The sequence below is a fragment of the Nomascus leucogenys genome, chromosome 6 (assembly GCF_006542625.1).
Source record: "Nomascus leucogenys isolate Asia chromosome 6, Asia_NLE_v1, whole genome shotgun sequence".
NCBI classification, from domain to species: domain Eukaryota; kingdom Metazoa; phylum Chordata; class Mammalia; order Primates; family Hylobatidae; genus Nomascus; species Nomascus leucogenys.
In genome coordinates this window covers 70,825,867-70,852,973 of record NC_044386.1, presented here as the reverse complement: position 1 = coordinate 70,852,973, position 27,107 = coordinate 70,825,867, and the positions used below count along the sequence as shown (strand labels likewise).

Below are 27,107 nucleotides of genomic sequence, written 5' to 3'. Positions count from 1 at the left end.
CTTCACTTCTAGTTTCTGGAAGAGATTATGTAGAATTGATGTTAATTATTCTTTAGGCATTTGGTAGAATTCTCCAGTGAAACTATCTAGGCCTGAAGGTTTTATTTTGGGGAATTTTAATGTTATGAATTCAGTTTCTCTTTTTTTATTTTAAATTTTCGAGACAGGATCTTGCTCTGTCACCCAGGGTAGAGTGCAGTGGCACAATCATAGCTCAGTGCAACCTTGAACTCCTGAGCTCAAGCAATCCTCCTGCCTCAGCCTCCTGAGTAGGCAGGATAACAGGTGCATGCCACAATGCCTGGCTATTTTTTTTTTTTTTAATGTTTGGTAGACAGAAGTCTCACTATGTTGCCCAGGCTGTTCTTGAACTCCTGGGATTCAAGTGATTCTCGCATCTCAGCCCCCAAAAGTGCTGGATTACAGGAACAAGCCATTGTGCCTGGCTCCCCAATTTCCTTAATGGTTACAGGGCTATTCAAATTATCTGTTTCATATTATGTGAATTATGGTAGTTTGTGTTTTTCAAGGAATTGATGCATTTTATCTAAGTTGTGAAGAGTCATTCATATTACTCACTTATTATCCTTTGGATGTCTGCAGGGTCTGTAGTTATATTTTTGTTTCATTCCAGATATTGATAATTTTTGTTTTCTAGCATTTTTCTTGCTAAAGTTCTGTCAGTGTTGTTGATCTTATTAAAGTACAAACTCCTTTTAAAAGTTTTCATACCAATTGTTTTTCTGTTTTTTATTTCATTGATTTGTACTTTTATCTTTGTGATTCCCTTTCTTCTGTTTGCTTTGGGTTGATTTTTTTTTTTTTTTTTTTTTGAGATGGAGTTTCACTCTGTCGCCCAGCTAGAGTGCAGTGGTGCAATCTCGGCTCACTGCAATCTCTGCCTCCTGGGTTCAAGCAATTCTCTGCCTCAGCCTCCCAAGTAGTTGGTATTACAGGCACCCGCCACCACACCCAGCTAATGTTTGTATTTTTGGTAGAGACAGGGTTTCACCATCTTGGCCAGGCTCATCTTGAATGCCTGACCTCGTGATCCACCTGCCTCAGCCTCCCAAAGTGCTAGGATTACAGGCATGAGCTAACACATCCAGCTGCTCTTTATCTAGTTTCCTGAGGTAGGAATTAGCTTACTGTTTTAAGAGCTTTCCTTGTTTCTTATGTAAGCGTCTAGTGCTATACATTTCCCTCTCAGTATTGCTTTAGCTACACTCCACATACTTTGATATGTTATGTTTTGTGTCCATTCAGTTCTCTTGATTTTTTCTTTGAGGCTTTCTCTTTGATCCATGAATTATTTAGAACTATGGTGTTTAATTTTCACATGTTTAGAGACTCTCTTTAAGGTAGCAAAGAAAAGCTAAGGTGCGGCCAGGACTTTCATGTTAAGGACAAGCAAGATGAAAAGACAATAGATGGCAACCACACAGATATCTTACAGCAAAAAAAGTTAAAAGAAGGAGTATACAAAATATCACAACCTATAAACAGGACCAATCATTATTATAGTGCTTTTGGAAAACAGAAGCTTTCCTTATTTTTTTAAATGTTCTATAATGATACCAAGACTATAGAACTATCTGTTTTATGACATTTTGAAAAGATTCACCAGTTAGGGTCTCCCCTCCCACCTGGCTCAGGCAGAGCCATGTCTCAGGGTGGCTCCTGCCCACATCTGTTGTGGGACATGAGGAAAAGGTCCCTTGGGCTGGAGGACCCGTCCCAGCCACTACCTGGGAAGAAGATAATTTATCCAAATATTGAAACTTGAAGCAACCCTAAATGTGCATGTTGGCTGTGTTAATACAATCTGTTGGAATGACACTGGAGAATATATTTTATCTGGCTCAGATGACACCAAATTAGTAATTAGTAATCCCTACAGCAGAAAGGTTTTGACAACAATTCATTCGGGGCACCAAGCAAACATATTTAGTTCAAAGTTCTTACCTTGCGCAAATGATAAACAGATTGTATCCTGCTCTGGAGATGGAGTAATATTTTATACCAATGTTGAGCAAGATGCAGAAACCAACAGACAATGCCAATTTACATGCCACTATGGAACTACTTATGAGATTATGACTGTACCCAATGACCCTTACACTTTTCTCTCTTGTGGTGAAGACAGAACTGGTAGGTGGTTTGATACACGCATCAAAACTAGCTGCACAAAAGAAGATTGTAAAGATGATATTTTAATTAACTGTTGATGTGCTGCCACATCTGTTGCTATTTGCCCACCAATACCATATTACTTTGTTGTTGGTTGTTCTTATAGCTCAGTACAAATATATGATTGGCGAATGCTGGGCACAAGAGCTACAGGGAATTATGCAGGTTGAGGGACTACTGGAATGGTTGTCCATTTTATTGCTTCCCATCTTAATAAGTCCTGCAGAGTGACATTTCTGTGTTACAGTGAAGATGGTCAAGAGATTCTCATTAGTTACTCTTCAGATTACATGTATCTTTTTGACCCGAAAGATGATACAGCACGAGAACTTAAAACTCCTTCTGCGGAAGAGAGAAGAGAAGAGTTACGACAATCACCAGTTAAGCGTTTGAGACTTCGTGGTGATTGGTCAGATACTGGACCCAGAGCAAGGCCTGAGAGTGAACGAGAATGACATGGAGAGCAGAGTCCCAATGTGTCATTGATGCAGAGAATGTCTGATATGTTATCAAGACGGTTCGAAGAAGCAAGTGAGGTTGCACAAAGCAATAGAGGATGAGGAAGATCTTGACCCAGAGGTGGAACAAGTCAATCAGATATTTCAACTCTTCCTATGGTCCCATCAAGTCCTAATTTGGAAGTGAGTGAAACTGCAATGGAAGTAGATACTCCAGCTGAACAATTTCTTCAGCCATCTACAACCTCTACAATGTCAGCTCAGGCTCATTCGGCATCATCTCCCACAGAAAGCCCTCATGCTACTCCTTTTTTATCTTCGCCAGACAGTGAACAACGGCAGTCTGTTGAGGCATCTGGACACCACACACATCATCAGACTGATTCACCTTCTTCTGTGGTTAACAAACAGCTCAGATCCATGTAACTTGACAAGCAACAGGGTGCGTGCAACAGGAGATGCGCTATGCCCATCCATCCATAGCTTTATTGCAGTGCATAAACTAAGCTCTCTCACACCTCATAGCATTTCATTTTGATTATGGTCTTATAGTCAGTATTTTGTGGACTAAATTACAGTAGGTGGTATTGTACACAAAAGGTCTATTTGGCCTATACAGATTATTTTCTATGTAAGCTAATTTCTACCTTTGACCCTTGATGCCAACTTTGAACTCTCTCTGTATAACAAAATTATGATGGATATAAGCTATATCCATTTTTTAAATCCTAGATATCTGTCATAAAATTGTGTAGAATTGTGGGTGTGAGGTTAACACTATCTCGTTGTTTATGTAGGATAAGTTATTTAAACACAGTAATATTCTGTATTACTAGATTGCTTTAGTAATGATACTTGGTTTTATATCTCACTTATCTGGTAGCCAAATTCCTGATAGCTTTAACTAAAGAATACAGTTACGAACCCAGAGGTAAGCTCAAAAGCTATCAATCAGAAGCTCCCACTTCCACTTGTACTTTTCAATGTGGGAAAGTTACAGAGACAATCTCCAAGCTTTAAATAGAGCCTGATGAAATAAACAGGTTACTTATTTATCAAGCTTTATTACTAGCAGATCAAATACAGCACAGAGAAGGATTAGTAGAGGAAGACATTCTGACATGAAGGGACATCTGAAAAGGTTGGAGATAGGAAGACTATTCAAAAACTAAAAAGGCTATTTAGTGTTAGCACAAATGGTTTACTATCTCACCTCAGAATTTAATGAAGAATTTTAAATATATTGTGACAAAGTATGATAAGTAATCTTAGTTAAGTCTTTAAGAATAACTTAACATGATATTCACTTCCTTTATTTAAAAAGGCAGATAGCTGGACGTGGTGGCACACCACCTGTAATCCTAGCTACTTGGGAAGCTGGGGCAGGAGGATCGCTTGAGCCCAGAAGTTTGAGACCAGCCTGGTCAATATAGTGAGACCCCGTGTCTTAAAAACAAACAAACAAACAAAAAACAATTTAATTAGCTGGGTGTGGTGGTGCATGCCTGTAGTCCCAGCTACTAAGGAGGCTGAGGCAGGAGGATTGCTTGAGCCCAGGAGTTCAAGGCTCCAGTGAGCTATGATTGTACCACTGCACTCCAGCGTGGGTGACCGAGTGAGACCCCCCGTCTCTATAAAAAAAAAAAAGGCAGATAAATGCCTTTATATATTTTACAAATTTTCCTTTCAAAAACATTTTTTTTAAATTGGCACTAAAGCCATAATATTTGGTTGGCTGAAAGTTTACATGTTAGATGACTCATATGTCAATAGTAATGCAGAAATTAAATATTGCTGTAGTACTTATTTGGTGTGAAATAGATCGAATTTAAACTATAGTCTTGGAGAAATATTCAGAAACTAATTTTAAAATGAATTAGAAAACTTCCTTTGTACTTCTGATCTTAAATTATTCCTTATGGGGCCAGGCGCGGTGGCTCACACTTGTAATCCCAGCACTTTTGGGGGCCAAGGAGGCAGATCACCTGAGGTCAGGAGTTCGAGACCAGCCTGGCCAACATGGCGAAACCCTGTCTCTACCAAAAACAAAAATTAGCCAGATGTGGTGGCCCACGCCTGTAATCCCAGCTACTCAGGAGGCTGAGGCAGGAGAATCGCTTGAACCGGGGAGGCGGAGGTTACCGTGAGCCAAGATTGCACCACTCACTCCAGCCTGGGCAGCAGAGTGAGACTCCGTCTCAAAAAAAAAAAAAAAAAAAAAAAAAAGAAAACTTATTCCTCATGGACCTAAGATGAATTTCTGATCTTACATTACTCTTTATGGACCTGAGATGAATTTCTGATCTTACATTACTCTTTATGGACCTGAGATGACCTGTATTGCTATAAGGTTTTCTGTTCTTGACAAAGAAAGAATGAATGAATTGGTAAATTAATTTGCAAACGAAGAAATTAAGCATGTTTTATTTTATATGTTTATTATAGAGATACTAACACTGAAGAATAATTAAGGCAAAACACAACTATAGCATATTATATTAGACTACTGTTTATAACTACTCTATAATTAAAGGGAATTTTTTCCTAAGGATATATGGATATAAATAATATATCACTATCAGAGATTTTATAGCCAGATTTATATTCTCATTAATCACATACAATAATTTTCATGGCATTACATTGAATATTATATTCAATTTAAGTTGATACTTAATTTACATATGATATGGGATATGAGAGGAAGAGAAAAATTATGATTAACTCCCAGATTGTTTACATCAGTGCCTGGGTAGGGTAAATGGTAAGGCCATTTACTGCGGAGTTGAGTAGCTTGGAAGTAGAAATCAGGTGGTTCTTTATCTTTTGACTATGTCAAGTATGATATGCATTTTAGTCATGTAAGTAGAGATGCTATGTAAGAGGTTAGTACTGAGTGGCTTTGGCAGAAGCTGCATCGTAGTAGACTATCAGAAATGTAGCTTTGTAATAAGACCTCTGAGCGGAAATGTTCTAATGATGGAAAATGTATCTAATTAATTAAATCCTGAGTTTTTACATACCTTTTTGTTCATCAGCATTATAACTTTTAAAGCACTAGGAACCTCACGTTGCAGGCTCACATTACCTAAAGATAACTTCTAAAAGTTAATAGAGACTGCCCACTACCATTTTTCTCTCCTAGACTAATGGAATAATCCCTTTACTAGTTCTTCTCACATCCACTCAGGCTATAATCTATTCTCTACCAGCAGCCATAGTGAAACTTTAAGATGTAAATATAACCATGTGATTCATCTGCCTAAAACTTTTTAATTGCTTCCCATAGCCTTTCAAAAGAACCCAAATCCATACCTTGGCTTACAAACGCTACATGACTTGGTTTCTATGTCAATAATCTTGTCTCAGGCCACTATCCCATCCTTCACTAAGCTCTTGCCAAATAGACTTACTTTCATTTCTTTTAACACTCTAACCTCCTTTCCCTTTCAGATCCCTTGTACATGCTGTTCCCTCTACCAAAACTACTTTTTTGTTGAGCAACTTCTACTCGTTTTTTAAACTCACCGAGATATTATTCCCTCAAAAATAATATAACTTCACAATCTCTAGTAGGTCTCCTCTTTTTCTTCCTTTGTGACTTGTTATTTTTCTTCATTGCATTTGTCAAATTTGTAATCATACATTTATTTAGGGGATTGTTTAATATCTACCTTTCTGCATATTCTCTAAATATTTTCATTTACTATAATTTCCTCTCTGCCTAAAATCATACGTTATGTGGTAAATAATATTTGTTAAATGAGTGAGTAAATGGATTAATTCTTTAAGCAACTAATTATTTAAGAGCTGTAGGGATTACTTCAGCTTGGGAGAAATGTGATCAGATTTACGTATTGGAAAGATCATTTTGACAACATTATAAGTGATTGATTGGAAGGAGTAAGATTGAAAACGCCAAGAACATGAGGCCATTGCTATAGTCCACCTCAGAGATTATGAGGGATCCAACCTAAGGCAATAGTGGTGAGAAGTGGGAATGGACAGATTTTAAAAATAGTTGAAAGGTTGAATTCACAGGACTTTGAGACTAAGTTAGAAATGAATGAGAGTATGATATCCAGGTGTCTTGACAGGGTGATAATGAACCATCAGCCAAGGTAGAGATTTTAGGAGGAACAGCTGATTTGAGGAGAGAAGAAGGTATGTGAGATTTTTTTTTAATGTTAAGTTTGAAGTGTCTTTGGATTTCCACATGGAGAAATCGCATAGATGGTTGGATGGCTGTATGATGCTGGAAGTCACCAAAGTGGTCTGAGGTAGAGATAAAGATAGTTTATAGATAGCAATTGAAACCATGGGAATGGATGAGATTGTCTAGAAAAAGAGGATAGAATGAGAAGAGCAGAGTCTGCACTACAGGAGCAAGTAGAGAAAAGGATCTAGCTAATGAGACCAAACAGGAATGATCAGAAAAGTATGCAGGGCAGAAAGAATGTCATATCCAAAGCCAGGAGAAAACAAGTACAAGGAGGGACAGGTTAGTAATGCCATGTGAAGCAATGATACCAACTCCCAAAAGGTCTGGGAAATCCTTTTTTAAATTTGGCAACGTGATTGCTTTGACATTTTAGTTTCAGATATGATGTAGTGGAAGCAGAAGCCAGACAGTAGTGGTTTGCAGAGAAAGGTTTGGGGAAAAAAGGTAGAGACATTGGTATGTCTCTTTCCATAAGCTCAATTAAGAATTGAAAGATAGAACAAAGATAATGTCAGGTATAGGGGGTGATAGGTTCAAAACTGAGCATGTTTACAGAGTAAATGGAAAGATTGTGTGTTCAAGATGTAAGGAATAGTTGATGTCCCCAGATACGCTATTATTTCAAAATTTTAACCTTTACCAAGATTCTCATTCTCAGTTTTACCATGGAGAATGAAAAAAGTAGTACATTTAATAAGTTTCCTTTTTGAATATATCTCTGACTAATGATTATTTAAGCATATTTTAAATATCTTTTTCATACTTTTAATGAAACACTAAAGCTTTTTAAAAATTGATAGTTCAGTTTTATATTTATGTCACAAAATATTTCTTCACCATCTTCCTGGTGCCCAAGTGATTTTATATGTTGTTTAATTTAATTTTCCATAGCATTTTCATAGATTTCTTTATTTGGAAGGATTACCAAGGACAAAAATGTTACTAATAAAAATTTTTTAATTTAAAAAAAAGAAAAGAAAAGATTCACCAATTAAACTGTCAGACTGATGATAGCTAAGGATATAGTTATTTGGCAATTTTTGCATTTCTTTTTACATTTGTGATCTATTTGGGCTTTGAATCATTGTTTAAGTCATGAGCATAAAATAGTTCATAGTATTATTTAGTATTTTACAATATTTTTATACATTTCTAATATTTTAAGTTCCTCTGTATGCAAGGTCTGTATCTCACTGATAATTTGTACCTTTTGACTTTTTTTCCTTTTTTGATTGGGCTTCTAAATTAATAATTAAACAGTATATTATTCTACTTAAGAAAGTGAGAGTCCTTTTTCTTTTTGGTTATGGTAAAATATACACAGTATAAAGTTAACTAAATTAACCATTTTAAGTGTGCAATTCAGTGGCACGAAGTACGTTCACGTTGTGTGAAACCATGACCAACATCCATTTCCAGAACTTTTTCATCATCCCTAATAGAAACTTTATACCCATCAAACAATAACTTTTCATTTCTCTGCTTCCGCAGCCCCTGATAACCAATATTCTACTTTCTGTCTCTATGAATTTATCCCATTCTAGGTCACTCATGTAAGTGGAAGCATACAGTATTTCTTTTTTTTTGTTTTGTTTTTTTTTTTTGAGACGGAGTCTTGCTGTGTTGCCCAGGCTGGAGTGCAGTGTTGTGATCTTGGCTCACTGCAACCTCCACCTCTCTGGTTCAAGTGATTCTCCTGCCTCAGCCTCCTGAGTAGCTGGAATTACAGGCGCCGCCACCATGCCCAGCTAATTTTTGTATTTTTAGTAGAGACGGGGTTTCACAATGTTGGCCGGGCTGGTCTCGAACTGATCCACCCGCCTCAGCCTCCCAAAGTGTTGGGATTACAGGTGTGAGCCACCACGCCCGGCACAGTGTTTGTCCTTTTGTGTCTGGCATCTTTCACTTAGCATCATGTTTTCAAGTTTCTTCTTTTTTCTCATCGGTAAATTTTGTCTACTTATGTTTATGAGAGATGTTTGGTCTCAATCCTGTTGACTTCTGTTATATGTGGTGTGATTAAAATTCTCATATCTTGACTCAGAACTGCAGAAATGTGTTCTTCATTTTCTGTAACTGATTTCTACTTGGCATGTAGAAGTGAGTTACTTCTGTAGCCACTGATTTAGAAAAATTGAATGCGACTGTTACCACTGCAGAGTGGTTCCCCCTTTACCAGTTTAAAACAGTCTCCCCAGGATTAACTTTGTCTCTTTCCAGAAGGCATTCAGCCCCTCCACTCCTCTTTTCCTTCCATCTTCTCCTTCTCTCCCTGGTGGCGGCTGGGTGTGGGGGAAGCGAATTTAGCCTCACAACAGCGGGAGGGGTGGGGGTCCCTGTTCTGTGCTCTGTCCTCCCAACCCTCTCTGGCCTGCAATGATGACCCAGCTGATGAGCCTGATGACCCTCATGGACTGTGGGTGTAGGTGTGAGGGCGACATCACAGACCCTCGCACCCTAAATCTGCCGGCCGCTCCTCTCCTTTTCCTGCCTTGCTCCCCACCCCCTGTAAATTCCAGGCGCCTTTAAGACCAGCCTGCAAACACAGGGCACAGATCCCCAGATGCTCAAAAACGTGTTTCAGATTTCTGGGACCCGATCACCTTTGTTTGCTATTCCCAGCCTGGTGGCAGAGCCATGAGGGTTCTGGGTGCCTGAGAAGGGCCCCTGGCTGAATTCCATTTTAATGAACTATATTCCAGTCCTATCTCCCTCTTCCTGCCTGTTCTCTGTATTACTGTCCCTTTCTCTTCGGAAAATCTGTTTCTTGGGCCACATCCCATGTCATTCCCCCTCCAGCCAGTCCTCCGAGCTGCTGTCCCCAGAGCTCTTCCTCCTCTGAGTGTCCAGCACGGGGCTGTGGCATTATATTCACAGCAGACTCTGCTCTCTCTGTGTGTGCAACCTAGTTCAGTCAGCTGAGATCATCTGGTTAAGCGTTTCATGATTCTGTTTGTTACTATTTTTAAAAGGCAATTATTATTTGAATGAGCCAATTATTTATTGTGGCTGAATCTGTCAGGACCACAGGTTAAGACAGTCAGTGGCACATTTTGGAGGAGGACCTTAATTTTGAGACTATCTCATTTTTTCCAAAGCCTGTTTGAATTTCTTCCTGAGGGGGTAGCCACCTCTATTACCAGCACTCTAATCTCAGAATTGAAAGCCTCAGTCTCCAAGCCAACACCAATTATGTCGCCAGGGTCCTCAGAAGAGCCCCATAGTAACCAGGGCAACGCTGATTTAGCTTCCTTATCCTGAGTGATAAATTACAGGAGGACATAGCCTCAGGCTGGGGCTGCTGGACTGTCTGGCTTGAAGTCTTTATCTCTGTTCCCATTGTTGCCCAAAGGCACAGCCTTTATTGTACTAATCACAGGTCAGGGATAGTTTTGGCCTCTCTTGGCTTCATGAGAAATTTAGCATTTGACAGCTATTTGTGCATTGTCATGATGGCCCAGAATTTTTCCCTTTGTAGGAACATCATTCTGTTTTCATTCTTCTTCATGTGAATTTGCTATTATTATAGATAAAGAGATTCCATGGCAAAAGCTGCAATTTGAAAGTTGATTCCAAACCCCCAAAGTTTCCTAGCAAAGTAAACTTTCCTAGCAAAGTAAACATTCCCAGCAAAATAAAAATTGGTATGTTTTAAGTAAGGTAACAGTGGTTCCATAGAAATATGTATCTGTCCATAGTATACATTCACTCATTCTTTGATTCAGTGGATTAATACATTTTGCGGAGGGAGCGCCCCGTGTCCGGCATGTTCTGAGTGCTAGGAACACGGCAGTGTCAAGACACGACAAGTCCTGGAGACAAGACAAGTCCTGGCTCCGCTCCCTTCTGGTGAGCAGCTCAGGCCCCAAAGAAAGACGTGGGGAGCTGTGGTGGACAGTTTCAGACAACAGGAAGTGCTCCGAGGAAAGACGTGGGGAGGTGCAGTGGACATGGCCAATACCTCTCTGAGCACCTGGCCTGCAAGCCGAGGCCTAAAGGATGCAGGGAAGTGGTTGGGTACAAGGCCCGGAGGCTAATTTCAGTTTGGAGAACAGGAAGGCGGGGGCGAGGTGCAGGGGCTGACGTGCTCAGAACTTGCAGCTTCAGCCCTTGCCATGTGTCCCACGGTTCCGTGGGCATTGTTCTCACCGCATGCTTGACTGTGATACTACTTCTCTCCACTGACTTTGCACCTGCCAGGCAGGGAGAGCAATGCGCTGGCCTCTGGTAGTTTTATTTCTGTGATTTCATGATCGGGGCACTTGGTGAGCCTCAGGTCTCCAGCCACCTGTTAGGGGATGCTTTTGTCATCCCTGTAGATAGGTCCTGGTAAGCTGTGGGTGGAAGTGATTCCCTGCCCGATTCCCACAGTTCCTCACCAAAATGCAACAAGATCTTGAAGGTTCATCATCTGTCACAGCTATGTGGACTCGGATGGATCATCTAATCATCTAGCATTCCTTGGGAGATCCCCGAAGGTCAGTGTGTATAGTTTTTATTTTCTCTTGGGCTGGACTCCTCCACAGCGTGCTGGCAGCCCTCACAGCCCTCGCTTGCTCTTGGCGCCTCCTTGGCCTTGGTGCCCACTCTGGCCGGCTTGAGGAGCCCTTCAGCCCACCGCTGCACTGTGGGAGCCCCTTCCTGGGCTGGCCAAGGCCAGAGCCAGTTCCTTCAGCTTGCGGGGAGGTGTGGAGGGAGAGGCGCAGGTGCTTGCGGGCCAGCGCAAGTTTGCGGTGGGCGTGGGCTCAGTGGCCCCGCACTTGGAACGGCTGGCTGGCTGGCCTTCCCACAGGCCCCGGGCAGTGAGGGGCTTAGCACCTGGGCCAGCAGCTGCTGTGCTCAATTTCTTGCCTGGCCTTAGCTGCCTTCCTGTGGGGCAGGGCTTGGGACCTGCAGCCCCTGCCATGCCTGAGCCTCCCCCACCTCCCTGGGCTCCTGTGTGGCCCACGCCTCCCTAATGAGCACTGCCCCCTGCTCCACAGCGCCCAGTCCCATCGACCACCCAAGGGCTGAGGAGTGCGGGCGCACGGCACAAGACTGGCAGGCAGCTCCACCTGCAGCCCCGGTGAGGTATCCACTGGGTGAAGCCAGCTGGGCTCCTGAGTCTGGTGGGGACTTGGAGAACCTTTATGTTTAGCTAAGGGATTGTAAATACACCAGTCAGCACCCTGTGTCTACCTCAGGGTTTGTGAATGCACCAATCAGCACTCTGTATGTAGTTACTCTGGTGGGGACTTGGAGAACCTTTATGTCCAGCTAAGGGATTGGAAATGCACCAATCGGCATTCTGTATCTAGCTGAAGGTTTGTAAACACACCAATCAGCACCCTGTGTCTAGCTCAGGGTTTGTAAATACACCAGTGGACACTCTGTATCTAGCTAATCTAGTGGGGAGGTGGAGAACTTTTGGGTCTAGCTCAGGGATTGTAAACGTACCAATCAGCACCCTGTCCAAGCAGACCCGTCAGCTCTCTGTAAAATAGACCAATCGGCTCTCTGTAAAATGGACCAATCAGCAGGATGTGGGTGGGGCCAGATAAGAGAATAAAAGCCGGCTGCCCGAGCCAGCAGTGGTAACCCGCTGTGGTCCCTTTCCCCAAATGTGGAAGCCTCATGTTCTCGCTCTTTGCAATAAATCTTGGTGCTGTTCACTCTGTGGGTCCACACTGCCTTTATGAGCTGTAACACTCACCGTGAAGGTCTGCAGCTTCACTCGTGAAGCCAGCGAGACCATGAACCCACCAGGAAGAACAAACAACTCCAGATGCGCTGCCTTAAAAGCTGTAACACTCACGTGAAGGTCTGCAGCTTCACTCCTGAGCCAGCAAGACCACGAACCCACCAGAAGGAAGAAACTCCGAACACATCCGAACATCAGAAGGAACAAACTCTGGATGTGCCGCATTTGAGAACTGTAACACTCACCGTGAGGGTCTGCGGCTTCATTCTTGAAGTTATTGAGACCAAGAACCCACCAATTCCGGATACACTTCTGAGTACATAGCTGGCGCTGTGTTCACAGGCAGAGCTGGGAGGGAGCTGGGGGCGGGCAAGCTTCAGACTTTACTTCATGTGCGCTGGGACTTCTCAATCCTCTGTCAGCTGAGCCCTCCCCAGAGAGTGCCTGCCTTTCTTCCTCTGGGATACTTGCGGTGTGGAAGGGTGAGGCCTGCCTGCTGCAGGGAATGGGGAAAGGGCTGCAGGCCCACGGACTCCAGGACCAGCCTCTCTGGCTACCTTTCCGTTCCCTCCACCCCCACCCTGGCCAGGAGTGCCACTACAGGAGGCCTACTGGGCCCGAATTGTATTTAGCAGGGCTTTAGTGTCTGCCAGAAGTGTGGTCTCCAGTGGGAAAAAGGACCATCCAAACTGTTTCTTGGATTTATAGCTCATTTTTAGGGGGTATTAGTGGCTAAACTGATACCCAGTTACACGTAGCTGCGTCAACCCACGCACGTGTGTCTGCGTCACTCCCCACTAGCATGTTTGCAAAGGAACAGGCTCACAGAGACAGATATGACAGAAGGAGAGGTGTCCCCACATGGAAGATGTAGAGCCATTGGAGCTGGGCACCTTTCTTTGCAGAGAGGAAGAAACAGAATCCCAGAGGCTGCCAGGAGCCAAGCCAGACACAAACTCTCTCCAGCCCAGAACCAGGAGGACTTGTCTGGAGGGAGCAGCTGCCACCCACGGCCGAGTGAACCTGGAACTTGAAACTTCTGAAGAGAAGCTAAGAATTGCGATTTTTTAATGTGACGTTCCCCAACTATACCCTCAAATACTATATGATCTCCCCCAAGAATAAAAGAAAGTAAACTTTAAAAGTCACTGTCCATTGGCCGTCAGGTGACCAGTCAGCAGCAGCCATGCCCAGCTTCTTTGTTTGATTTGTTCCTGTCATTGAAGTTGATCAACAGAGAGTAATTGGTTAAGGACTGACCCGGTGTCCAGTGCTGTATTCATGTTTTCAGTTTTGCCTAGAAACACACAACACTGCTATGAGCAGTTTTCTCTTGTATACCTCTGACAGTGATGAGATTGTATCACATGCTATTCTATTGGATTAGAGACCAGACAAAAACTTAAAACTCATAAAAACGTTATTCTTTATTGCTTTGTATTTATGGTATGTTCTAGGAAAGAACAAATACCAACTGGCAGGCATTTGCGTCTGTAAATAGAGTAATTCCTAGTGGGGCTAGCATGAGGGAGCTGGTGGCCCTGCAGGGCCCCCTCGGAAGCTGGAATGTCTGGAGAGTGAAGCAGGCCCCTGAGCCTCTCCTAAACATCTCATTCTGCACTTGTCACAGCACATTCTCCTGAGCATGAGTGACGGGAGATGCAAATGGTTGTTATTTTAAATGTAAGAAGGAAGAGGAGGAGGAAAATGTGGTCCACTCAGCATGCTCACCTCTCTTCTTGAAGAGTGACAGTGTTACTGAATAGGGGTCCCAATCCAGACCCCAAGAGAGGGCTGTTGGATCTCATGCAAGAAGGAATTTGAGGCGAGTCCGTAAAGTGAAAGTGAGTCTATTAAGAAAGTAAAGGAATAAAGAATGGCTCTCCATAGGCAGAGCAGCCCTAAGGGATGCTGGTTGCCCATTTTCATGGTAATTTTGTGATGATATGCTAAACAAGGGGAGGATTATTCATGCCTTTTCTTTTTGACCATATAGGGTAACTTCCTGACATTGCCATGGGATTTGTAAACTGTCATGGCGCTGATGGGAGTGTAGCAGTGAGGATGACCAGAGGTCACTCTTGTCACCATCTTGGTTTTGATGGGATTTGGCCGACTTCTTTACTGCAAACTGTTTTATCAGCAGGGTCTTTATGACCTGTATCTTGTGCTGACCTCCTATCTCATTAGAATGCCTAACCATCTGGGAATGCAGCCCAGTAGGTCTCAGCCTTATTTTACCCAGCCCCTATCCAAGATGGAGTTGCTGTGGTTCAAACACCTCTGACAACAACACCCACTGAAATATTACAAGTCGGAGAGGTCATGCAGGAGAGCTCCTAATTTAATGTTTTTGAAACACTATTTTCCCAAGTTAACTTGATGACAGAACCTCATGTCGATTCTTTCCAATCTTTTGTTATTCCAAGCACTGCTGCTGTGAACATTCTTGCTTGGGTCTCTGTGGTGAAAAATCGTGCGGTGTTCCTTATTTTCATGTTACCCAGCACGATTCTCTTTAGCCCTTTCTCCCTTTCTGTCAGCAAAGTGGAGCTCTACTTTGATGACCGTGCTAATTAATGAAATTTGTGAGTCGGGCCTAAAAGTACAAGTCTACATTATTAACAGAAGAGTCTCAGAAGGAGACGAAGGCAAGACAGGGAGGAGGAATCTCTAACTTATTCCATGTCTCTCGTGTGATAAGAGCGCCTCAGGAGTACCAGTCTTATTTAACTGTTCAAGAGGAGGCTTGTGTGAACGTTACTAACTCAGCAAGCTAAGCTGTCCTTGAAAGTGTCAGTCGTGGTGGCTCACACTTGTAATCCCAGCACTTTGAGAGGCCAAGGTGGGCAGATCATGAGGTCAGGAGTTCGAGACAAGCCTGGTCAACACAGTGAAACCCCGTCTCTACTAAAAATACAAAAATTAGCTGGGCGTGGTTTTGGGCACCTGTAATCCCAGCTACTTGGGAGTCTGAGGCAGGAGAATCACTTGAACCCGGGAGGCAGAGGTTGCAGTGAGCCAAAATGTGCCACTGCACTCCAGCCTGGGTGACAGAGCTAGACTGTGTCTCAAAAAAAAAAAAAAAAGTGTCATTTGCATTAAAAGGTGGTGTAAAAATTCCCAGGGCTGTAGAAAGTGTTGCTGTGTCCTAGGAAGACATGCTTTCAAAGAGAACCCCAGATTCTGGCGTGGTGCTCTCGCACTTGACAATTTCCTTCTTGGCAGGAGTTCCAATTGGCATCGCAGATTCCCACAGTCCTCAGATTTATTCTCATCCTGTCTCTCTCTCCCTGATCACGATGGCACACATGAAATGAAAAATTAAAAGCCTGTGACTCAGATCTACTATTTCACAAATAATTTGAGCATCTGTTGCAGAGCAAGAGATGAATTAGCAAACGGAATATGATGAAATGAAGACCAAAATAAAGGTGAAATATCTGATGCTAGAAATGAAAAGCAGGTAGTTGTTTTTTTTTTTCCCTAAAAGGTCAACAAATGTTATAAGACTTAATTGTATGGTTTATATAATAAAGGTTCTATTTTCTGGAATTAAATAACTTTTTCCTAAATGTTTTGTGTATACACATTCATGCACCAAACAAAACCCTAGATTCTCATCAGATTTGAGATTTAAAAGTTCTAAATTCCTTTAGATATATATTTTTTGATGTAAGTTTCCCACCATTCCTGTGGAGCAGGTAGAAACGCAATTAGCAGATAAAGCACAATTAGAAACAAAGAATGCGGCAGCTCCTCTCCTTCCTCAGCCACATGAGTGCATTTCCTGTGCCACGTGCCTGTGTTCTAATGGGATTTAACTGCATGAAAAGTGAAAATCACAAATACTGATCGGTCATAAAGGCCAGGCTTCTTTGCATAGAATATAATAATAAAAGCAATGCAGAGCCAAAAATAACGTGCGTTTAAAGGGACAGAATCATAACAGACCTGGTAGGAACCTTTCTGATCCTGGTTTCTCTGAATTCACATGTGCTAAATGAAAACTAGTAGGCCAGGCCTTGCACGGGCCAAGCCCCTGAAGGTTCTAGGCTGGGTGCTGGAGCCAGCCCATGCAGACCCCTGAGGCAGCCCAGCGGGTCTCTCCAGCCCACAGCTTCAAATAAGCCCTAGAAATCAAGCAGGCAGCCAGGGCTGCTGCCATTAAGCACAGCGGCTTCTGGCCTACTGTCTTGCCTCTCTACTTACAGCTTTAATTTCCAATTTTCTTTTTCATTTATTTTTATTTTTTATTTTTCCATAAGTTATTGGGGAACAGGTGGTATTTTGTTGCATGAGTAAGATCTTTAGGGGTGATTTGTGAGATTTTGGTGCACCTATCACCAGAGCAGCATAACTGCACCCTATTTGTAGTCCTTTATCCCTCACCCCCTTCCTACTTTTCCCCTCAAGTACCCACAGTCCATTGTATTATTCTTATGCCTTTGCATCCTCATAGCTTAGCTCCCACATATTAGTGAGAACATACAAAGTTTGGTTTTCCATTCCTGATTTACTTCACTTAGAATAATAGTCTCCAGTCTCATCCAGGTCACTGCAAATGCCATTAATTCATTCCTTCTTATGACTGAGTAGTATTCCATCATCCTCTCTCTGTCTCTCTCCCTCTCTCTCTCTATATATATATACCACAGTTCCTTTATCCACTCATTGACTGATGGGCATTTGGATTGCTTCCACAATTTTGCAGTTGCGAACTGTGCTGCTATAAACATGCGTGTGAAGTATCCTTTTCATATAATCACTTCTTTTCCTCTGCGTAGATAACCAGTAGTGGGATTGTTGGATCAAATGGTAGTTCTATTTTAGTTCTCTAAGGAATCTCCACAGTGCTTTCCATAGTGGCTGCATTAGTTTACATTCCCACCAGCAGCGTAGAAGTGTTCCCTGTTTACTGCATCCATGGCAACATCTACTATTTTTTTATTTTTTGATTATGGCCATTCTTGCAGGAGTAAGATGGTATTGCATTATGGTTTTGATTTGCCTTTTCCAGATGATTAATGATATTGAGCATTTTTTCATACGTTTCTTGGCCATTTGTATATCTTCTTTGGAGAATTCTCTATTCATGTCTTTAGCCCACTTTTTGATGGGATTCTTTGTTTTTTTTCTTACTGATTTGTTTGAGTTCGTTGTAGATTCTGGAAATTAGTCCTTTGTCAGATGTATAGATTGTGAAGATGTTCTGCCACCCTGTGGGTTGTCTGTTTACTCTGATGACTGTTCCTTTGGCCATGCAAAAGCTCTTTAGTTTAATTAAGTCCCAACTATCTTTGTTTTTATTGCATTTGTTTTTGGGTTCCTGGTCACGAAATCCTTGCCTAAGCCAACATCTAGAAGGGTTTCTCCGAAGTTATCTTCTATAATTTTTATAGTTTCATGTCTTAGATTTAAGTCTTTAATCCATCTTGAGTTGATTTTTGTATAAGGTGAGAGATGAGGATCCAGTTTCATTCTCCTACATGTGGCTAGCCAGTTATCCCAACACCATTTATTGAAAAGGGTGTCCTTTCCCCACTTTATGTTTTTGTTTGCTTTGTCAAAGATCAGTTGGCTGTAAATATTTAGGTTTGTTTCTGGGTTCTCTATTCTATTCCATTGGTCTGTTTGCCTATTTTTATGCCAGTACCATGCTGTTTTGGTGACTGTGGCCTTATAGTATAGTTTGAAAACAGGTAATGTGATGACTCCAGATTTGTTCTTTTTGCTTAGTCTTGCTTTGGCTATGTGGGCTCTTTTTTGGTTTTGTATGAATTTTTTAATTGTTTTTTCTAAACCTATGAAGAATGATGGTGGTATTTTGATGGGGATTGCCCTGAATTTGTAGAGTGCTTTTGGCAGTATGGTCATTTTCACAATATTGATTCTACCCATCCGTGAGCATGGGGTGTGAAGACAAAGGGCATATACTCTTGGGAGTTCTAGGGCCCTGCCCACCATGGGTTCCTCTCCACACCACCACAGCCAATGCTTTCTGGAAAGTGCCACCTACCGGCAGGAGGCCAACCAGCACAAAAATAGAGCATGAAACCACAAAAGCTAAGAACCCTCACATAGTCCATCGCACCCCGCTGCCACCTCCACCGGAACAGGCACTGATATCCATGCTGAGAGACCCATTGACGGTTGACATCACAGGACTCTGTGCAGACCACCCTGAGTACCAGCCTGGAGCCTGATAGAACTTGCTGGGTGGCCAGACCCAGAAGACAGACAACAATCACTGCAGTTCCGCTCATAGGAAGCCACATCCATAGGCAAAGAGGGAGATTACCACACCAAGGGAACACCCCCATGGGAAAAAAAGAATCTGAACAACAGCCTTCAGCCCCTAGACCTTCCCTCTGACAGAGCCTACCCAAATGAGAAGGAATCAGAAAACCAACCCTGGTAATAAGACTAAACTTTAACACCCCCAAAAAAATCACACTAGTTTACCAACAATGGATCCAAACCAAGAAGAAGTCCCTGATTTACCTGAAAAAGAATTCAGGAGGTTAGTTATTAAACAAATCAGGGAGGCACCAGAGAAAGGCAAAGCCCAATGCAAGGAAATCCAAAAGTGATAGAAGAAGTGAAGGGAGAAATATTTATGGAAATAGACAGCATAAGGAAAAAAACAATAAAAAATTCAGGAAACACTGGACACACTTACAGAAATGCAAAGTGCTCTGGAAAGTCTCAGGAATAGAATTCAATAAGTAGAAGAAAGAAATTCAGAGCTTGAAGACAAGGTCTTCAAATTAACCCAATCCAACATAGATAAAGAAAAAGAAAATATGAATGAAGCTTCCAAGAAGTCTGAGACTATGTTAAATGACCAACCCTAAGAATAATCAGTGTCCCTGAGGAAGAAGAGAATTCTAAAAGCTTGGAAAACATATTTGGGGGAATAATAGAGGAAATTTTCCCCAGCCTTGCTAGAGACCTAGATATCCAAGTACAAGAAGCACAAAGAATACCTGGGAAATCCATCACAAAAAGATCATCACCTAGGCACATTGTCATCAGGTTATCCAAAGTTAGACAAAGGAAAGAATCTTAGCTGTGACACAGAGGCACTAGGTAACCTATAAATGAAAACCTATCAGATTAACAGCAGATTTCTCAGCAGAAACCCTACAAGCTAGAAGGGATCGGGGCCCTATCTTCAGCCTCCTGAAACAAAACAATTATCAGCCAAGAATTTTGTATCCAGTGAAACTAAGCATCATATATGAAGGAAAGATACCATGTTTTTCAGACAAACAAATGCTGAGAGAATTCGCCACTACCAAGCCACCACTATGAGAATTGCTAAAAGGAGCTCTAAATCTTCAAACAAATCTTGGAAACACATCAAAACAGAACCTCTTTAAAGCATGAATCACACAGGACCTATAAAACAAAAATACAAGTTAAAAAGCAAAAACAAAAAAACCAAAGTACACAGGCAACAAATAGCACAGTGAATGCAATGGTACCTCACATCTCAATACTAACATTGAATGTAAATAGCCTAAATGCTCCACTTAAAAGATACAGAACCACAGAATAGATAAGAACTCCCCAACCCACTGCTGCCCTCAGGAAACTCTGAACTTGATGCTTCGGGAGCATCAGAACTCAACAACCATCTGCTGTCTTCAGGAGACTCACCTAACACATAAGGACTCACATAAACTTAAAGAGGTGGAAAAAGGCATTTCACGCAAATTGACACCAAAAGGGAGCAGGGGTAGCTATTCTTATATCAGACAAAACAAACTTTAAAGCAACAGCAGTTAAAAGAGACAAAGTGGGACATTTATATAATGGTGTATTAGTCTGAGTTCTCTAGAGGGACAGAACTAATGGAATATATATGTATATATATATATATATATATATGAGTTTATTATTAATTCACATTATTACAAGGTCTCACAATAGGCTGTCTGCAGGCTGAGGAGCAAGGAGAGCCAGTCCAAGTTCCAAAACTGAAGAACTCGGAGTCCGATGTTTGAGGGCAGGAAGCATCCAGCACAGGAGAAAGATGTAGGCTGGGAGGCTAGGCCAGGCTCTCATTTTCACATTTTTCTGCCTGCTTATATTCCATCTGCACTGGCAGCTGATTAGAGTATTCCCCCTCAGATTAAGGGTGGGTCTGCCTTTCCCAGCCCACTGACTCAAATGTTAATCTCCTTTGGCAACACCCTCACAGACACACTCAGGATCAATACTTTGTATCCTTCAATCCAATCAAGTTGACACTTTGTATTAATCATCACAAATGATAAAAGGCCTTGTGCAACAGGAAAATATCACAGTCCTAAACGTATATGCACCTAACACTGGAGCTCCAAAATTTATAAAACGATTACTAACAGACCGAACGAATGAGATAGACAGCAACACAATAATTGTGAGGGGCTTCAGTACTGTACTGACAGCACAAGACAAAGCCATCAAGACAAAAAGTCAACAAAGAAACAATGGATTTGAACTATACCTTGGAACAAATGGACTTAACAAATATATGCAGAACATTTCATCCAAGAACCACAGAATACACATTCTATTCAACAGCAAGTGGAACTTTCTCCAAGATAGCCCAACGATAGGCCATAAAATGAGCCTCCATAAATTTAAGAAAATTAAAATTATATCAAGCCATCTCTTAGACCACAGTAGAATAAAACTGGAAATCAACTCTAAAAGGAACCTTCAAAACCATGCAAATACATGGAAATTAAATAAGTTGCTCCTTTTTTTCTTTTTTTACATTTATTTTTTTTTTTATTATTATACTTTAAGTTCCAGGGTACATGTGCACAACGTGCAGGTTTGTTACATATGTATACACGTGCCATGTTGGTGTACTGCACCCATTAACTTGTCATTTACATTAGGTATATCTCCTACTGCTATCCCTCCCCTCTTCCCCCACCCCACAACAGGCCCTGGTGTGTGATGTTCCCCTTCCTGTGCCCAAGTGTTCTCATTGTTCAATTCCCACCTATATGTGAGAACATGCGGTGTTTGGTTTTTTCTCCTTGCGATAGTTTGCTGAGAATGATGGTTTCCAGCTTCGTCCATGTCCCTACAAAGGACATGAACTCATCCTTTTTTATGGCTGCATAGTATTCCATGGTGTATATGTGTCACATTTTCTTAATCCAGTCTATCACTGATGGACATTTGGGTTGGTTCTAAGTCTTTACTATTGTGAATAGTGTGCCACAATAAACATACATGTGCATGTGTCTTTATAGCAACATGATTTATAGTCCTTTGGGTATATACCCAGTAATGGGATGGCTGGGTCAAATGGTACTTCTAGTTCTAGATCCTTGAGGAATCGCCACACTGACTTCCACAATGGTTGAACTAGTTTACAGTCCCACCAAGAGTGTAAAAGTGTTCCTATTTCTCCACATCCTCTCCAGCACCTGTTGTTTACTGACTTTTTAATGATCGCCATTCTAACTGGTGTGAGATGGTATCTCATTGTGGTTTTGATTTGCATTTCTCTGATGGCCAGTGATGATGAGCATTTTTTCACGTATCTGTTGGCTACATAAATGTCTTCTTTTGAGAAGTGTCTGTTTATCTCCTTCGCCCACTTTTTAATGGGGTTGTTTGTTTTTTTCTTGTAAATTCGTTTGAGTTCTTTGTAGATTCTGGATATTAGCCCTTTGTCAGATGAGTAGATTGTAAAAATGTTCTCCCATTCTGTAGGTTGCCTGTTCTCTCTGATGGTAGTTTCTTTTGCTGTGATTGTATATCTAGAAAACCCCATCGTCTCAGCCCAAGATCTCCTTAAGTTGATAAGCAACTTCAGCAAAGTCTCAGGATACAAAATCAATGTGCAAAAATCACAAGCATTCTTATACACCAATCACAGACAAACAGAGAGCCAAATCATGAGTGAACTCCCATTCACAATTGCTTCAAAGAGAATAAAATACCTACGAATCCAACTTACAAGGGATGTGAAGGGCCTCTTCAAGGAGAACTACAAACCATTGCTCAACGAAATGAAAGAGGACACAAACAAATGGAAGAACATTCCATGCTCATGGATAGGAAGAATCAATATCGTGAAAATGGCCATACTGCCCAAGGTAATTTATAGATTCAATGCCATCCCCATCAAGCTACCAATGACTTTCTTCACAGAATTGGAAAAAACTACTTTAAAGTTCATATGGAACCAAAAAAGAGCCCACATTGCCAATTCGATCCTAAGCCAAAAAAACAAAACTGGAGGCATCAGGCTACCTGACTTCAAACTATACTACAAGGCTACAGTAACCAAAACAGCATGGTACTGGTACCAAAACAGAGATATAGACCAATGGAACAGAATAGAGCCTTCAGAAATAATACCTCACATCTACAGCCATCGGATCTTTGACAAACCTGACAAAACCAAGAAATGGGGAAAGGATTCCCTACTTAATAAATGGTGCTGGGAAAACTGGCTAACCATATGTAGAAAGCTGAAACTGGATCCCTTCCTTACACCTTATACAAAAATTAATTCAAGATGGATTAAAGACTTAAATGTTAGACCTAAAACCATAAAAACCCTAGAAGAAAACCTAGGCAATACCATTCAGGACATAGGCATGGGCAAGGACTTCATGTCTAAAACACTAAAAGCAATGGCAACAAAAGCCAAAATTGACAAATTGGATCTAGTTAAACTAAAGAGCTTCTGCACAGAATAACTTGCCCCTCAATGAGCATTGGATCAAAAACGAAATCAAGATGGAAATTTAAAAATTCTTGGAACTGAAAGACAATAATGACACAAACTATCAAAACCTCTGGGATACAGCAAAGGTGGTGCTAAGAGGCAAGTTCATAGCCCTAAACGCCTACATCAAAAAGACTGAAAGAGCACAAACGGACACTCTAGGGTCACATCTCAAGGAACTAGAGAAACAAGAACCAGCAAAAGAAAGGAAGTAACAAACCCAGCAAAAGAAAGGAAATAACCAAGATCAGAGCAGAACTAAATGAAATTGAAACAAAAAAATACAATAGATAGATGAAATAAAAAGCTGGTTCTTTGAAAAGATAAGTAAAATTGATAGACCATTAGCAAGATTAACCAAGAAAAGAAGAGAGAAAACCCAAATAAGCTCATTAAGAAATGACACAGGAGGTATTAAAACTGACACCACTGAAATACAAAAGATCATTCAAGGCTACTGTGAACAACTTTACACGCATAAACTAGAAAACCTAGAAGAGACGGATAAATTCCTGAAAAAATACAACCCTCCTAGCATAAGGCAGGAAGAATTAGATACCCTGAACAGACCAATAACCAGCAGTAAGATTGAAATGACAATTTAAAAATTACCAACCAAAAATGTCCAGGACCAGACGGATTCACAGCAGAATTCTACCAGATATTCAAAAAGGAATTGGTACCAATCCTTTTGAAACTGTTTCACAAGATAGAGAAAGAAGGGACCCTCCCTAATTCATTCTATGAAGCCAGCATCACCCTAATACCAAAACCAGGAAAGAACATAACCGAAAAACAAAACTACAGACCGATATTCTTGATGAACATAGATGCTAAATCCTTAACAAAATATTAGCTAACTGAATCCAACAACATATCCAAAAGATAATCCACCATGATCAAGTGGGTTTCATACCAGGGATGCAGGGATGGTTTAACATATGCAAGTCAATAAATGTGACACACCACATAAACAGAATTAAAAACAAAAATCACATGATCATCTCAATAGATGCAGGAAAAGCATTCAACAAAATCTAGCATCCCTTTATGATTAAAACTCTCAGCAAAATCGGGATACAAAGGACATATCTCACTGTAATAAAAGCCATCTATGACAAACCCGCAGCCAACATAATACCGAATGGGGAAAAGTTGAAAGCATCCCCTCTGAGAACTGGAACAAGACAAGGATGCCCACTCTGACCACTCCTCTTCAACATACTACTTGAGTCCTAGCCAGGGCAATCAGACAAGAGAAAGTAATTTCCCATATTCTGAGAACGATTTGTCCTAAAGAATTCCGAAGTGAAGTGAGACACAGATCTGAAGTCACTGGAGCAGGGGCTGGACCATGCTGGGAGGGGCTTGTGGAGCAGCCTCAGGGCTGCAGGGCACACACAGCAAGTGTGTCTGAGAGGTGGTTGGGTGCACTCTGCCGCACAGCACGATGGTCAGAGAACACCGTGACTCTCCACTGGCTTCACCGTAGAGGGGATGATGGGCAGATTTTCATCATTCTACTGTAGGACAAATGAGGCCTCCCTCATTTATAGCAGTAGCAAAAACAAAATGCAGAAATCTTCCTAGTAAAAGACTGAAGAAATAATTTGATTTTTTACTCTTTCCATTATTATGTAGTAACCTGAATAACTGCATATTTTACAGACGATCCCCTTCTATTAATCATCTGATCCTAAGTGTTAAGAGTAACATGTGGTACTTGCACAGTTCATACCCATGGATTGCATTCTGGGACGTATCTTAATGCATTTGAAGCACAGGTGTCTATTGAAAATATACATAGGAAAGAGATGAATTGGGATAAGAGATAGTTAGAGAAGGATGTATCATCTTTAAGTTGCAAGCCTATTTTAAAAGGTACCTGGGATCTGTGGTAGTCCATTATGATGGGATGCCAGACACAGAGACCACTGCTTTGAAAGAAGAGTTTATTACTCACAGTTTCCAAGAAGAAGGGCCGTGCTACCCAGGCAAGACCACACAGAGAAGCTCAGAGGGACCTAGGGCAGCAGTCCCCAACCGTATTGGCACCAGGGACCAGTTTTGTGGAAGACAATTTTTCCATAAACTGGGGGAGGGTGCAGGTCAGGGATGGTTTCAGATGAAACTGTTCAACCTCAGATCATCAGGCATTAGATTCTCATAAGGAGCATGCAACCTAGATCCCTTGCATGTGCAGTTCACAATAGGAATCTCTCTCCTATGAGAATATAATGCCGCTGCTGATCTGACAAGAGGCGGAGCTCAGGCAGTAATGCTCACCACTTGCCTCCTGCTGTAAGACCCAGTTCCTAACAGGTCAAGGACCGGTACTGGTCTGTGGCCAAGGGCTCGGGGACCCCTGATCTAGGAGACAGCATGGGCCAGATCCTTTATTGTGGTTTTTGTGGGGAAGAATGTGCAGGCATGTTTGAACCAGGTTAGAATTGGCGGGTTTGACCTGTTGGCTGTAGGAGTAGCCCCCAGTTGTCTAGTACCTTACCTGGCCCTGGGATGATTTAGGACAGGGGACATAGTGGCTTAGCTGTGAGAGTTAAATGAAGGGCGTGGTTGGAGGTGTGAGCTGTGGATTGGTTGGTCTGCATAGGAAAAGTGGGCTTGCAGGTGAGTTGCTTATTATCTGAAGGAATTAGCTAGCCCTGGGAGGGGCAGTCTCTTCTGGATTAGTAGACCCCAAGATGTCAAAGCATCTTAAAATGCAGAAAGTAAAATGCATTATACAAAACCTTCTTGAAACTTTTAAAATCCAGTTGAATTAACCCAGGTGACACTTTTGCATCCAACTTTTTACTTTTACATCCATCCAGTCATTTCAGAGTCAGTTGTGAGCAGCCACCACATGCCAGGGAGCAGTTTGTGCTCTGATGGGGTGATAGCTGGGTAGAGTGACCCTTCAGGGATACCAGGGCACAGAGAGACTCACAAGGAGAGGGAAACTCAGTCCCCAAGAGCAGAGGAAGATGCTTAGGCTGAGTCTTGGAAGAAGCCCACCTTTCCCTGTGTGAGACCTAACACGTTCTAGGCAGAGGAACCAAAATCAAAATGCAACGTTCTTTTTTGTTTCCAGCATCCCTGGAAGGTCTCCTTATGACTGTGGTCCTCCTCTCTCTGCAAGAAACTGAGGCAGGCCTTGAGGTCCACTCAGTCATAAGCAACAGACTCTCCCCTGGACTACTATGTATTTTTTATTTGTTTTTGTTTTTGTTTTGAGACGGAGTCTCTCTCTGTTGCCCAGGCTGGAGTGCATTGGGGTGATACCGGCCCACAGCAACCTCTGACTCCCGGGTTGAAGTGATAATCCTGCCTCAGCCTCCCAAGTAGCTGGGATTACAGGTGCCCGCCACCACGCCCAGCTAATTTTTGTATTTTTAGTAGAGAGAAGGTTTCACTATGTTAGCCAGGCTGGTCTCCAACTCCTGACCTCAGGCAGTCTGCGCACCTTGGCCTCCCAAAGTGCTGGGATTACAGGCGTGAGCCACCACGACCAGACAGATTTGTGTATTTTTTTAAAATTAATCCTCTGTGTTAGCTCAGACATAGCCAGAGAAGAAAACACACATTGTAAGTATTGAACGCAATAACTCTTGACAGGTGAACAAACCCATGGAACCGACACTTAGATCAGAAGTAAAACACCTCCAGCATCCCCGGGAGCCCCGCCCTTCCTTCTCCCAGTCACTCATACCACACTCCCCATGGGCACCTGCTATCCTAACTTCTAATGTCACAAAAGAATTCTTCCTGGCTTTCAGCTTTATAAATAGAATCATATGTAACTGACCC

General features: G+C 41.9%; 1 protein-coding gene and 1 pseudogene across 3 annotated transcripts in view; both read left to right on the top strand.

Moving 5' to 3' along the window:
• FAM189A1 (family with sequence similarity 189 member A1) overlaps positions 1-27,107 on the top strand; it is a 455,446-nt gene that overhangs the window by 345,516 nt on the left and 82,823 nt on the right. The gene's annotated exons all lie outside the window — the stretch shown is intronic.
• On the top strand, positions 1,664-3,131 carry LOC105739864 (annotated as a pseudogene).